At 45.7% G+C, this 14,523-nt stretch overlaps 1 protein-coding gene across 1 annotated transcript in view; it reads right to left on the bottom strand.

Moving 5' to 3' along the window:
- The window catches only part of LOC135901743 (neural cell adhesion molecule 1-like), a 723,087-nt gene that overhangs the window by 579,405 nt on the left and 129,159 nt on the right, over positions 1-14,523 (bottom strand). The window contains exon 3 of the mRNA XM_070531921.1: positions 14,127-14,172. The gene's annotated coding sequence lies outside the window, so the exon portion shown is untranslated. The remainder of the gene's footprint in view (positions 1-14,126; positions 14,173-14,523) is intronic.

Here is a 14,523-nt window from a genome sequence, read left to right on the forward strand (position 1 = left end):
GCTTTTGTTAGCGAATTCGAAGTCTGAAACAGGAGTGCGAGAGCCAGCACATATAATAGGACGTGGAAAACTAAGACCAGTGCCATAAGCTCTAAAAACATTTCATTTCTGCGGTATTCTTCATTTAGGCGTTTGTTGGCTATCCGCCTTCTGCTCTTGCCACAAAAGCCTGGAAGGATCGCATAGTTGGAAGTCTTCTAAAAACATGAGCATTCCCTGACTTCGAAAGGAGCCAGCACTTGGAGACCTATACAGTGTAAGGAATTCGCAAAACGTTATCCGCAAGTTCTCCTCCACCATCTAGCCGTCTCAAGAGACCACGTTGTTTAGACGCTGTAATCCTCAATAATCCTATAATGTATCGGTTTGCTCGCGCTTTCAGGTAATACCATGGCTTAGCTTATGCACTTGCTTTTGTCTTTATGTCCGCTGGGTTTGCGGCTCTCGTACCGACATTCGAATGAGGTTCAGTCCTCCGCGAAGCTCCACTGCAACTTTTCTTGAGCAGAGGCTAAACAACTTGATCCAACCTACGAGACCTCACCGGGGCTAAGTGCACGTTCTGCGAAATGTTGTATAGCGTTTGTTCTGTTTAGCACGGAGGCATTAACAGGAAGATCTATGCTACGACCAGTCTGCTTAGACGCGAGCAGATGAAAAGACAAAGAATATTTTTATGCATTGCACGGTATATCTCAAGTAACAGCACGTCGTTTCTTTTTGTGTGTGTGGCTTTAGAGTGTAAGGACAATATTTCTGGTTCGACGAAAGCTTTTCGAATTGGTGACCGCATAAGAAAAGTAGAAAGTGAGCGAAGAAAAGCGAGTTAAGCATACTAGACTTCAACCCGATGGCTTTTCTACAGGTGGGAGGGGGAATTTGGTAGCAAAACAAACAGACCGACAGACAAAAAAAATTTAAAATTTAATCATGGGGTTTACTTTCCAAAACCACTTTCTGATTATGAGGCACGCTGTAGTGGAGGACTCCGGAAATTTCGACCACCTGGGGTTCTTTAACGTGCACCTAAATCTAAGCAAACGTGTGTTTTCGCATTTCGCCCCCATCGAGTCGAATGCGGCCGCCGTGGCCGGGATTCGATCCCGCGACCTCGTGCTCAGCAGCCCAGCACCATAGCTACTGAACAACCACGGTGGGTAGACAGACAGACAGACAGACAGACAGACAGACAGGCAGGTCGGCAGCAGTGAGACTGGCCCGCGACAGTGCGTTATGCCTAGTGTAGGTATCTGGACATGTGGCTCTTATCGCATGATGGTGCAATTTCATGCTGCTGGCCGAGCGTTGCCTACTTTGTTCATCCATCGCACGCTTGAAAGCAGCTCAATAACAGTGCGCAAGCACCCCGTCACGTGGTATTTTTTTCATAATTCGTGAGATTTCTTTGGAACGCGGAAAAAAAGGAACCGCGTGAGATATATCGTGTTGGAAATAATTTATTGATACGTTTCTCGAGGTGCTCTACAACTTCGCGCGTAACACTTGGGGTCTGCAGCCAATACTTAAAGAGTTGATTAATTAAACATAACTAATCCGTTAGTTAAAGGTAAAATGAAAAATAGCCTGAGTAACTCTAGGCGAATGCCAACATTATGGATTCGGTTCAACTCGCTTGCGGAGTGCCTTTCATTTTTAAAACTCTGGCTCAAGTTAAGTGGGACAACCTGTATATTGCCAGGTTGTCTATGGACAACTTGTCGGATACGTATCCTAACAGGTGCCCGCGCGAACTTTTCGGTCGCGCTGCCCGATGTCGCAGCGTGTTTAGTGGAAAGCGTACACGTCTATTCCCGGCTCTATACACGCTTCTTACAGGACGCCTTCAGGGGATGTCAATGCGGTGTTTAGCGACATTGCTTCAATGCTATTCACATTGCCGTCGAGATTCATCGTGCGGTGGGCTGAGCTGTATTATTTTCGCACATTCATTTCCCGAAGCCTAGTGACAAAGAAAGCAGTGATTCTATGCGCACAGCGTGACGCGACGTGGCGATGCCAGTGTAGAGCGCTATCACATGTCGCGGCGATGAAACATGTGCTTGGAATGCCTGCTTATCGTTAACTGAATGGATGTTGGCGTCTGTGTATCTGTGTCTGCGTGTCAAACAAAATTGGAGAAAGAAGCCTGCTTCCGGAGCGCTCCTTCAACCGGGCCTACACTCGCACAAACCTTTGAAGCTAGATTTTTTCGCGAGAGTACATTTAAGCAAATCCTGATGCTAGACATACTAATAGCGAGTGGGGCCAGTCAATGTAAAAGAACACTTGCGAATGAAACGCTTTGTGAATACGGTTCCGAGATAGCTTACTACTATTAGCGTCCGCTAATTTTCTCTTTACTTCGGATATTTACAGTTGGAGATCTGATGAATAATCTGTGTTGTTAGAGAAACGACTAGAAGTATCGTATTTTCCGCAAATCTAAGCATCTCCAGAGTCCATGCCTCCTTTGTCTTTTTCGTGACAGAAGGAGACTGGGGAAGTTACGGGAATGTAAGCACCTTAGTTGTTTTCGAACTTGCGCTGATTGTGGTATATTGGTGAAGTCATAAATAAACTGCGGCAATGTAAACAAGCTCAAGTAAAAATTGAAAAATGAGATTTACATAGCATGCAGGCGCTTTTGTTACATCTTATGTGTTTGCGTTCTTAGGGTACTTCACGCACTTTCCGGAGTCTAAGATTCCTCAAGGACAGCAACCAGATGCATTTTCAGGTTGCGCTACAAACTCACTGAAGATGTACCACTTTCCAAGAAAAACATTTCAAGCCAGCGCTTTAAAGAGCTGCGACAATAATCTACGGGTATGTGCCGCTTTGCAATGCACCACTCGCCAACTTGAATCACTGAGTATGTGCCGCTGAGCGTGCTGCAATCGACGGAACAATCCTCAGCGCTCAAAGGCACCGGCACGCCACGCTTCTAGTCTCGGAGGCCAAGCGCGCAGTTGTTGGCAGGGCCACTAGATGGCACTACGTGTCCAGAATGAAGCGAGAGAGAGGAGCCCGGTTGCTGCATGACATGTTTCTCGGTGTTCGCACGCACTGGTGCGCCATGCATTTAGGAGGCCAAGCGAAGGCTAATGTGTATACTCACAACGCTCGTGTGCCCGCTGCGGAAACCAGAACAACGCCCTGGCTGTGGTAGAGCGTGTCAACTGGAGTGTGACGGTACGTCGGGTTGGATGCATCGTTTATTGAGCCAAACTCACTGCGCGTCTCTGGGAGCCGTGCGACCCATAGAGTTTCCTACAAGAATTACTAGAAGGAAGAACGCCGGCGTTATTACTTATGGGAACGGCAAGCGTGGTGGTTCAGACAGCATGGAAATGATGGCTATTACATGGCGTTGCCTAAACTTTGTCTTTATGACTTCAAACGACCTTGTAATTATTTGAGCTGATGACTTCCCACAAAATATTGCGTCAAAAATTCTTCAATTCGCAGTTACTTTGCGTGCGTACACAGTCATATTGCCTTCTGCATTTAGAAAAAGTAGGATTGCTTTATCTGCCTGAACGCAAATAAAGAATTGTAAACAAAGCCGAAAAAACATCTAAGGTGACTAGGTGTACAAAAAAGAACAAGGGAGATAGCAATTTGAAGGTTGGAGCTTCAAAAGTAAAATTCCTTCGACATATCACTAACAATAAACCATTCCTTTTCGTTCTTCTTGAGTAGAAAAAGGTGCGGAAACAAGGTAACTTGATGACTTCAGGCTGTCACCAATCCTAATGTGATGCAGTGTTCATACGCGGCGCAAATCAAGAAAACGTTTCAAAATTTCTGAGATAGGCCTTTAGCGAACCTGATGACGCAACGCGCAAGCTTTGTATAACTATTCGCGTATATACGCCATTTCAAGAACACACGAAGGGAGGCTTACAAAATATTTGTGAGAGAAACTCCCGCTGATCGAACGCAAAACTAAGCATGCGCAATTCCTAATTAGCTTAAACAGCAACCTCATCGTCTCTTGCACGTGTTCCGCTAGTCGATATGTTAGCAGTTCGCTGGAAATTACTCCTGAAAACCTGAATCTATTTTGAAAGGGACTAATGAAATTTTCATGATTCTCATGTTCGCATTCTTTTCATGCGCAGCAAACTGAGAGAGTGAATGTTGAAGAAACATACTCGAAGTAAGCTTTTTTTAGTCTGAGGAAAACATGGTGGCGTTGCGTGTTTGCACATGATGCTTTGCAATATTTAATTTCGCGCTTTCTTAAAAATCACTTGCGGTATTGCAGATAGCATTTATTATCTGCAACCATTCATTTATACGGAACAATATAATAAAAAGTACTTAAAGAAAATAACTGTGTGGAACGTTAGCATTCATAAAAAAATTTCGGCAAGATTACATTCACGCAGAAACAAAGACACCCTCATGAAAAATAAACTATATCGGAGTTCATCTTCTAGAATTCTTCCTCTTTCCTAATTATTATTGATAGCAATTACGAGATAGGTTGAGCGCGCCGACAACAGCGTGTCGGTCATTATCCGGATCCGGTAATCGCTTTCATCGCAGATTGGATGCCGGAACTCCAGATATTAAGTTACTGAATTTCTCGGAACCTCACGGCTCACGTTGTATGAAGGCAAAATTTTTAAACGTCCTATGCAGTTAGCTGCAGCGATACAGCTTTCCTAGACGTGTCGCTCTTTCAGCCCCGTCTTGTCTGCTTTCGTGTTCGTTATCCGCACATGCTTACCGTGGCTGGAAGCGAGATCATTACACAAGCGACGCAAACTCATTACAACGAGGCGCAGAAAAAAAAAAAAGCATATGAAACAGTCGAGCTGCCCTTTTCCCTTCTGAGAACGTGCCTGCCGTCAAGAAATATGACAGTCGTAATGACGTGTGCATTAACAATGGCGAGCGTTGCGAAGGCGTGGGGCATTATGAAATGTAGCAACAGTTCGTGGCGTGTTGTTGCCATGACCTCAACAAGGAGTGCGTTGAAGTTTAAGGCACGTGGTGTTTTGCCTAATTATAAACTTACGATGGTGGATTGTGGCTTAGCCAGTTCGCACTGCGAGGTCTTCTTATTCGTGGTAATTTTCCCGCATTATTCAGCGAACGAGCCACCCAAGCCCGCCACCGGAATCTTTCCAAGTTATTTTTGGCGTTCACGGCTCTCCTTCTTTCAAAGACACAGTAAGAAAAAAAACAGTGATTTGATTTCCAAGAGAAAGAATTGCGTCATCTCGTGACAATGATCTAAGACGACGAAGTGCAGTGAGCCAAGGTTGGTTCTTCCTCTAGCTTTACCAATGCAAAATCAAACGACAATTGTCCTGTTGGAAAGCCTACGAAGCAACATAATGTGACGGAGACGGTAATACGTCGCGAGCTTTCCTTTTTTTTTTTTTACCGTAAGCTATGCACTATAACAGCTCCTAGGGGTCATTAGCTATTCCCGGCGGGACTTCATTTGCCCGAAAAGCTTACTTTATTAGCGGGGATCTTTCAGGGGCGCGCGTGGAACGCACTGTCGCTGCTGGCGTGCGAGCTAGCCGAGCAGCCATGAGCCTTCTTTGCGTGCCAGCTGCGGTGTATGTGCATGCGCGCCGTACTCGTCACCCGCCGAGTTGTGGAGTGGCCTGCGGTGGCTCACCCAACGCGCGCGCGTACATGGTGTCACCGAGGTACCTCGTTAGCGAAAGCACTTCACGGAAACGTCTTTATGACGACACGAGCGCTGCCGTTCCACACGTGCTCGTTAACAAACGGAAACATGGCATCAAGAACGCCAAATGAGAGGCTGAATAAGACGTGTTAAAACAAGCAGTAAGAAGAGACGGAAGCAGAAAAAGGTATTCGAGAGCCGGGAAAGAGAAGCTTCGAGAGAAACTCGGGAATTGTGGAAGGGGCGTGTCTAGTTATCGACCTGTACAAAACAAAGTTTGCCGTTCTCGTTCTTTTCCCTATTCCTTAAATTCCTACGGCTTTTATTCTTGTTTTCATTCCCACCTCCGTGACTTTCTAGTTACGTCTGTCACTGGAAAATGAGAGGCAGAGAGAGAGAGAGAAGGAAAAAATAAATTACGGGGTTTCACTTGCCAAAGGCACGATCTGAAGCGAGAGGAAAGGAAGGAAGGAGGAAAAGGAGACTAACCGACTTGTTCTATAGGTGGCGTTGGGTTAAGTATACTTTGCCCAGTTTGGCGACCGCAGGTAAGGCAAGGTGGACAGGGGAGTGAAACAGAGTAAGGAAGAGAAGAGAGGAGTCATACACAACACGTACTATTTTTTTTTTATCTGCCCGAGTTGCCATGCAGCATAATGTGATCACGTGTACTATATGAGGCACAGCATGTTGAAAGTCGGGAACTCTTTTTTTACATTTTGTTTGTTTGTTCTTTGTGGCGTGCCCAACTTGAATTTTAGCCTTAAGTAATGCTTGGGCATGTACCACGGGATTTAGTGCTATGTTGTTAAGGTTTTAGTAAATTCACAAATTGACGCTCTGTTGAAACTGATGCGCAGACACTGCGAACCATTTGCCAACAGACACTGCGTCTGTTGGCAAATGCGACGGAAATAACTGGTGCAGCTTTTGATAGCCAGGTGACTCGGAGATTATATGATATCAATCTAAGGGATCAGTAGGGAACGTGGAAGTCGCTAGAAGTGAACGAGAATAGCGCAAGTCTCACAGATTAATGGATAAATCAATAACAAGGATGACCTCTCCCTATATAAAGATGATACAAACATAAACAGGAGAGGTAGATGGCACACGATAGCTGCATGTAACAGGATCATGGAACTAGAGCCATTTGGTCAAGTGGTAACTCTCACGGTAGGGAAAAAGCACTTACGTGTGTTTTCTAGGCTGATCCCCCTGAGGTCGGACTCTCGGGGCCTTTGTTTGCACAAAAGGCCCATCGCCCTGCGTGCTAAAGACTCACCAGAGAGTCTGTTCTCATTTTTCGGCACGGAAACGGGGATTAACGCAAAAAGAAAGTTCCCACGAGCACGGTGCACAAGCAAACGCGTTCACAGAATCTACCCAGCAAAATGCAGCCAATGACATGCAAACAATAAGAAGCCCATTGTGTTTTCTCCTCCCGTATTGCTCAGTCAAAGAAAATTGGCCATTTGCAAAATTCTTGCTGCGCATTGCGAGTAAAGTCATTTGCAGCCAAAACGTTTTTGCCTAAAGACTTGTCGAACAAAGAATTTTTGGCGTTCAACGGTGTCGCCTTGACTATCGGCAAAATCGGCACACCACTGTACTCTGCAAGGGCTCGGCGGTGATAGAGGTTATTTAATGGCAACAATACATTCCCTCTCGGTGTTCAGGTGTTTGGTGAGAAGGAGCTATAGAAACAGAACATTTTCAGAACAATTATCTAGAAACTTTTGTTGTCGCGCTCGCTCCCTGGTGGAAGGATACCGCACTTTAGGGAGAAAGATAGCCTGTTGATATGATATTTTTGTTGAAAAGCAACCTTGCATTGCGACCGACTTGCAGATTTTTGCTAATGCACTTTGCCCAACATCGGCCACTGTGAAAAGTCAAACGGGAGTAAGGATAGGGTGTTCATCAATCCTCGACTACAAGAGTAGCCACACATTTGTCCCCTGGATCAGCCGTCGCTGCTTCTGCGGGTCTGAGCTGGTCAGCGCAGTCTTCACCGTCATCTTCCTCCAGGCGCTAGAGGTCGTTCCGAATTTAGCAAATGATCAATCCTCTAACATAGCCGTACAGTATTGGTTGGTTGTAGGAAGGAGGCTCTCAGGAGGTCTAGAGATATTTGCCCACAGAAGCGTTGTGCTTTTAGGTGTATGCGAGACGTCTTTATTACACTACAAGAATAGAAATTTGGCTTTTGAATTTTGTGCGCACTGTACTTCTAGTAACTACGTCTGCTAGCACCTGACAGGTACTGTAGAAGTTCACGAATTAGACACAGACAGCTTATATGCATTCTATAAGCATCTTATTGCATCACTGACTGCTTGTTTTTCGCGTAATATTTTCCTTTCCGCTGCATGTCTTCTATACATAGCATGCACGTACATCATTTAAGGATACGGCGGCGCCATGTTGGGGAACCTAAAGGCCTATGCGCGCGCCTGTTGATAAGGTTCCCCAAGGTGGTGGAAGGTAGCGGAAGCAGACAACAGTAGCGGATGTGACGTCACGTGCATACTATGTATAGAAATTCCGTACAATATGGTACAATCGCTAACTGGGCGAAAAGACACATTTTCACAGAAAACTCAACAGCACAAACTCAGAGGCACGGCGTATTCTTTCGCTGCATTAACCGGTTTGCGCGGTAAGGTCATTTCCGCAGAAGTCTTACATCAGTGACAAAGGTCGCTTTAGTATAGTGCTTTTTAGCCAGTTTATCGGCACCTGTGAAATTACCGTCCATACGTCTACTGTCAAAAGTTGAGTGACCGAATTCAAATCAAAGTCTATATAGACAGTTTGAAACCATATAGGTAGGTGTAAGAGAAGGAGGGAAAGGAAGGGCAGGGACTTCAACCGGACGCGTGTCCGGTTTCTAACCTGGAGCAGGGGGTTGAGGGATGAAAAGAAAGACAGAAAGAAAGGAGAGGGGTAGATGAACTAGCAGTGGGAATACGTTCGGCTGCCCATCGTACCTACAATCGGTCACTGACGCCAGTCGACTTCAAAAACGGTACAGTAGCGTCCGCATCGCTTTGTAGGCCGGCGACAGGTTAGGTCATGGTTCTTCCACGTTAGGCCATGGACACGTTAGGCCATGGTTCGATAATTTCCCGTTCATGTTGCAAAGGTCACTATTGGAAATGTAGCATATTGGCTAACTACACTGTGCACAGGCTCCGCGACATCCGAAGAAAGGAAAAGCCGTCTATGATTTTCTTGTGTTAAGCTTACAGTAAGCTTCACTAACAATGGTTTTAGAAATATGAGAGATTGTGTGTCAGAAACAATGTTCAGCTCGCCCATCAGACCAGCATTATAATTGTAGACATATCAGAGGAAATTTCCCTTGCATTTTGCAAATGCTGGCAACGGTTATGTTTAAATGTACAATAATCTCTGATCTCTCCTCAACGACAGAGCTTTCTTTTATTTGCGCTAAAACTCTGTCCACTGTGCTGGTCATTATGAGCTGGGATAAGATGCAAGGTACCTGCAAGACCTCCAGTGGCGTCCCACCTGCCGTAAGGCAATTTTATTTCACAGAAGGGCTAAATAATGCATACGGCTGAGCTTGAATCAGCTGCACGGTACCTGCGAATTCTCGAGTGGTCTTCCACCTACCTTAAGGTAATTGCATAAGACGGAAGGGCTAAGTAAAGCATACGCCTGACAACAATAATCCTGATTACTGTTTGTGTACAAAATGCATGTCAAAGCTTATATGCGTAAAGACCAGCAATTTATGTTGGCTTCCTAAAAGATAGAAAAATACAAAACTAAATCCGATAGCACCTAAGCACTTGTTAGTTGTGAAAGCGAAAGCACTAATCTACAATTGAACATCGCTGAGCGGTCATTAGAGTTCTGCGCTTAGATTGATGTGCCACAGCGGTACGTGCTGCTTGAGCCAGCAAGCAGCAGCAGCCTGTGATGCGAATGCCTCATGCCACCAACGTCCTGACCGACGCGAGACCGAGGAAGCAGAAGCCACCACCAAGGCTGACAGTCGCGTGAAGCAGCTAAGCCCAGCGAAGGTGAGAGAGAGAGAGAGAGAGAGAGAGAGAGAGAAAGCGAGAGAGAGAGAGATATGGAAACGCGCACCAGCTTCCGAGAGCGAGAGCGAAGGCGACGTTGGCTTGCGGTGATGCCTTCTTCTCTCGCGCAACACCTGGCGCGCTATCACTAGCAGGGCTCTCTTTCACCCGCTCTGCTCCGTCGAGGCGCCCTTGTGACGTGGCGTCGCAGCCAGTGGGCTTCATGTGCCATTTCGCCGCTACAGACCACAGACGTCGGCTTTGTAGCTCTAAGGGCTACTTGACGCTTTCAAATCAATAAACCGGTTATAACCTTACATGCACAGGGTGGTCTACTCTTAGTACAAACACGGCGCAACGTGGCCGCACATCGAAAATAAGCCGCGCAGGCTCACAGAGTCTTGGAGGTGGGGCTTCATATCGTGTGTCGTCTGCTAAAGCTTGACGTGCTCTCGCGCTTTAGCAGACGACACGAAGCCCCGCCTCCAAGCCCCTTTGCGCCTGCGCCGCTCAGTTTCAGTGCGGGGCCACGCTGCGCCGTGTTCGTACTAAGAGTGGACGGCCCTGCACACCTTCCGGCACACGGGAGTAGAGTGTGGCAGCTCTGCGTGCAAAAGCACGCTTGATCAGTCGACAGTGCGCCACTGGTTCGAGACAGCCTGTTTTCAAACATGCTTGCCAGGAAGGCTGGTCACCACTAGCAGTACTTCTCACTATGCAGTTAGCATTGGCTACGCACTTTTTAAACGGTACCGCCATATGCCAGGCAAAACTATGGCTTTCTACAGCGCCTGTCTTCTCAGTAAATAGGGCTGAGCAACTCGCAGTACTCGGCCAATGACATTGTTTGTCCGCACCGCTGTGTCGCAGCACTTGACGAAAAGAAATATTTCTCTATTCAGCGAAATCCACTCCACAGTGCAAACGCACAATACTAAATGCAGGTTCAGCGCTCTACGCAGGGGTACTCTGTATTGGCGCGAACGACGAATAGCACGATAATAGGAAATATTGTTGACTTTGGGGCCACTTGTTGTTTCGCAGCGTCGACAAGTGAGTTCGGAAAAGTTTATTAGGCAAGAAAATGGTAAGACTAGCCGCTGCTTTCGCTTTCCTGTAGTACCGTGGTTCTTTAGTTGAAATAATACTTCGTCAGTGAGATGGAAAAAAGTGGAACAAAAACCATCGCTTATGCTAAAAGTCGTAGAAGGAAATAAGTGAACAGAACATGGAAAATGTGCTATACAAAGCAGCGGGCGTCCTATGCATTCGGAGCTACAGGGAGTAGCAAAAGATAGACTCCCATAACGACGGCTGCGCCCTGGGAATTTCACAGCGTGACGTACAGTAAGAAGAGGAGAAGATGGTGAGGAATAACAATGCTTTCCATCGAGAGCACGTGCACGCGGCCTACTGAAGCAGAGAGCGTGCGGCGTTTCAAACGGCGCTCTCTAAGTGGTTTAGAGACGCATTGGCTGCGTCCCCGAACCGTGCCAGCGCTACGGGGCTGTGCATACGCTGGAGCAATATCTGGCTACTTGATTTGCATAGTCAGCAAGACTGACTTGAATTTGCCATTCAGAGCTCCGAAGTTAGGTACAGGAGCAAAAGTAGAGGCACTAGAGCAAGAAAAAAGAATCGCTCAACACCGCAGAAGTTCTGTACCGACGACGAACACCTAAAGAAAGAGGAGAGAAAACGACCGAATGGAGGGGGTGAGAGTGAGAAAGACGCGCAATAAATGCAGCTCGAAGAGAAATAGGATGCGAGGCGTAGAAAAAGAAATTGAACAATACTGGATGCTCGGTGAAAACTGGCAACAGGAAATACGTCACGCTATTATTAATGTCGACTGTTTGCTGCCGCGAGCATCGGAAAAAAAGAACGCTAAACGAAGTTAAGAGACATTCATTTATATTTATATTCTTTCCCGGCAAAACTAAAGATATACGCGTATAAATTAAGTTATTCTTTGGGACTTACTTTTCTTGCGTCACTTAGCGACAGGCCCATGAAGTGCCACACGCATGCGCCATGCGTCAGACACGCCGCCGAAGCGAGCGAGGTCGGCTGCGCCTGTGAGCGTTGGCCTGTTCGATGACCCGTCTGCTTGTTTTTCATTTTCTGGATTTAGCCGGGTAATAGGGCTCCCCGGGTATTGTTGCGCTCTTTGTGCACTTTGACATGGCACCACTGCACTATTGGACTACGGGAAGGTGAAAAATATTGTTTGACAGTCTGCTGCGCATTTCAAGCAATTAGGCTTATGGAATGGAACTTAGACTTGTGACGCAGTTAGCGACAAGCAGCTCAGCCGTCCTGACACAGTTAATTTGACTTAATGACTCGCCCTGGGAGATGTTTGTGACACTTTCTGTGAGTCCCACATTATTGTGACTAATTTCGGTAGTTTCTGGGCGCGCTTGCCGTGCTCGGTGCTGATAGGCAGTTAGCCAAAAGCAGTTGGGCTCGTGTGACGCAGTTTTTTCCCCTGTACTGAATCTTACTGGGACAAACTTGTGACGCTTTCTCTGACCCCGAGCATTATTGCAATTAATTTCGCTAGTTTTTCGGATACACTTTCGCACGTTTCGCCTCTACACGCATTATTCCTATTAGGTGTTAATACCAAAATGACACATGCTTGTAATTTACTTTCTTCAGCTGATGTCGTCCGGGGGAGCCTCGTACTGGGAACTACTGCTGCTTACCTGGTGTCACTGCGTTGGATGAATGCACAAAAGCCCGTAACGAGAATTCATATAGAGCAAAATATACATTTCCTCATTTAACAAGGCCTCTTGCACCTTCTTCATGAAAATGCACCTGGCACTTGTTCGACGGAGTCGCGTGATGGTTCGGTGCTTTACCTGACCGACGTAACACAGCCCCGACTGCTTCGCACTCTTGAATTCCTTTCGGCGTGCATTTGCCATGCCGACTATGTGCGCATTTTCTAAAACCCCCACAGCAGACGGAACCAAAGCAAGCCGACTGAAGCTACCGCTTGCCTATCACTTAAGAGCTTATTTCCCATCATCCCATTCCTCTACATGCTTTGTGACTAAGTTTCAAGATTGTCACGTGACGCTCCTTCCTAGCATTTTTCTTCCTGCATGGTTCTATGGGAGTGTCCGCTCTCGTTGAATCTTTTCTCTATGTGCGAGGCCTCAAAGGAGAATAAGGAAAACGCAATTCTTAGACGCGTAAGATATTATCTCATTCGGTGTCTACTCGTATTTATTGTGATCAAGCACGCACGAGCAAATCATTTTCTGAACAATCATATTCTCAAAAACTCACGATGACTAGTAACAATATGCAGTATGTCAGATCTCTTTGCTTGGTCACATTTATTTTAAGCATGCGTACAGTTGCGTGAAATATGGTGTTCCTGAAAGACATGCGTAGGTAAAATAACCTCGCCAAACGCTAATACAAATTTCGAAGGATCAAGTGATTTAGTTAACTTCAGCAAATCCACAATAAAGGACTAAAATTTGGAACGTTTATCTTTCAGATCATTTCAGCATTTGTTACATGCACGAAAGAATGATACGAAGTGTATTTTGGGTGTTTCGGTTTTCTCTTATGGCGGCTGTTTGAAGTTATAGGTTCATTTCTCTGTTATTTCCCCAAGCGTGGAGCAAGAGTCTTAGAGCACTTCTCCCCGGCCGACCTTACTACAGTTCTTCTATTAGTTCTATAGGTGCGGGCATGTATTTGCCAAAAGCTTAGCGCTACAATTTGGCACCCGTTCTCCATAAGGTGCTCTACAACTGCGCGTCTATAAATCATTAACTAACGAATATATAAATTCGCATCAATTTCTATTCGTTTGCGGTCACTGCGCATTGAATAACTCAGACTCTTCAAACGGGTAAATACTATGCGATACGCACGTCTCTACAGTAATTTCTTGTGAAGGTATATGATAGTAACAATTTATCGTAAAGTAGCAGCACTTTGGAAGCATTGTGAGCTCGACTTCGACCTATGTGTTTACTAATTATTTTTGGAATACAACGATCGGAATAGCTGTTCGAAAATCGTTTGGTTTGCACTCAAGTACAAATTATATTTTAATTACAACGACATCGTCTGAAAATACCCGATTTCGTCATGGCATTACGCATCACGTGATAAAGCACCTCAATTTTCTACTGTTTTGGTGCCTATAGCAACCAGAATGAGTTATTCGGTAACCCAATTTCTAAAGCATTTGACTTAGAAGCTACATAATAGCTTCAAACTGGGGAGTCATTTCCAACTGTATATTCCCGCTAAGCAGCAGACGTTTGATCTTTACTATTTTGCGTTGCAGAAATCGAATATTGAGTTTTGGTCATTACTATGGACTAAGAAGATTTAAATATACTTATCCTAATGCTCTTGAGCGCTCTTTGCGAACTCACCTTTTGTACCCCTCTCCTGCTTGGGCAACACTGCTGCCTGCAGTATCTGTAAATAAATGAAAAAGTTATAAAAAAGAAGAAGAGAGCTAAACTATCATCTTCAGGTAGCGGACAATACTTAATGGTGCAATCATTACTTCTTTTACCTACAAAACTAGCAGAGAAAGAGACAGAGAGAAGGAAGAAAGGGAGCAAGGAAAGACAGGGAGGTAAATAGATTATGATAAGACCAGTTTGCTACCCTACACGTGAATAGGGGAATGGAAGAGTAACAGAAAGTGAGCGAGGAGACACGTGTCTTGATCGTACTTTCGTATGCACTAAGCCAGGTGCAGGAAATCTAAAGTCAGGCGCTCAAGTTTGTCGCCTTCGGGTATTGCAGAAGCGCTTGAACGGT

Source organism: Dermacentor albipictus, chromosome 1 (assembly GCF_038994185.2).
Source record: "Dermacentor albipictus isolate Rhodes 1998 colony chromosome 1, USDA_Dalb.pri_finalv2, whole genome shotgun sequence".
Taxonomy (NCBI): domain Eukaryota; kingdom Metazoa; phylum Arthropoda; class Arachnida; order Ixodida; family Ixodidae; genus Dermacentor; species Dermacentor albipictus.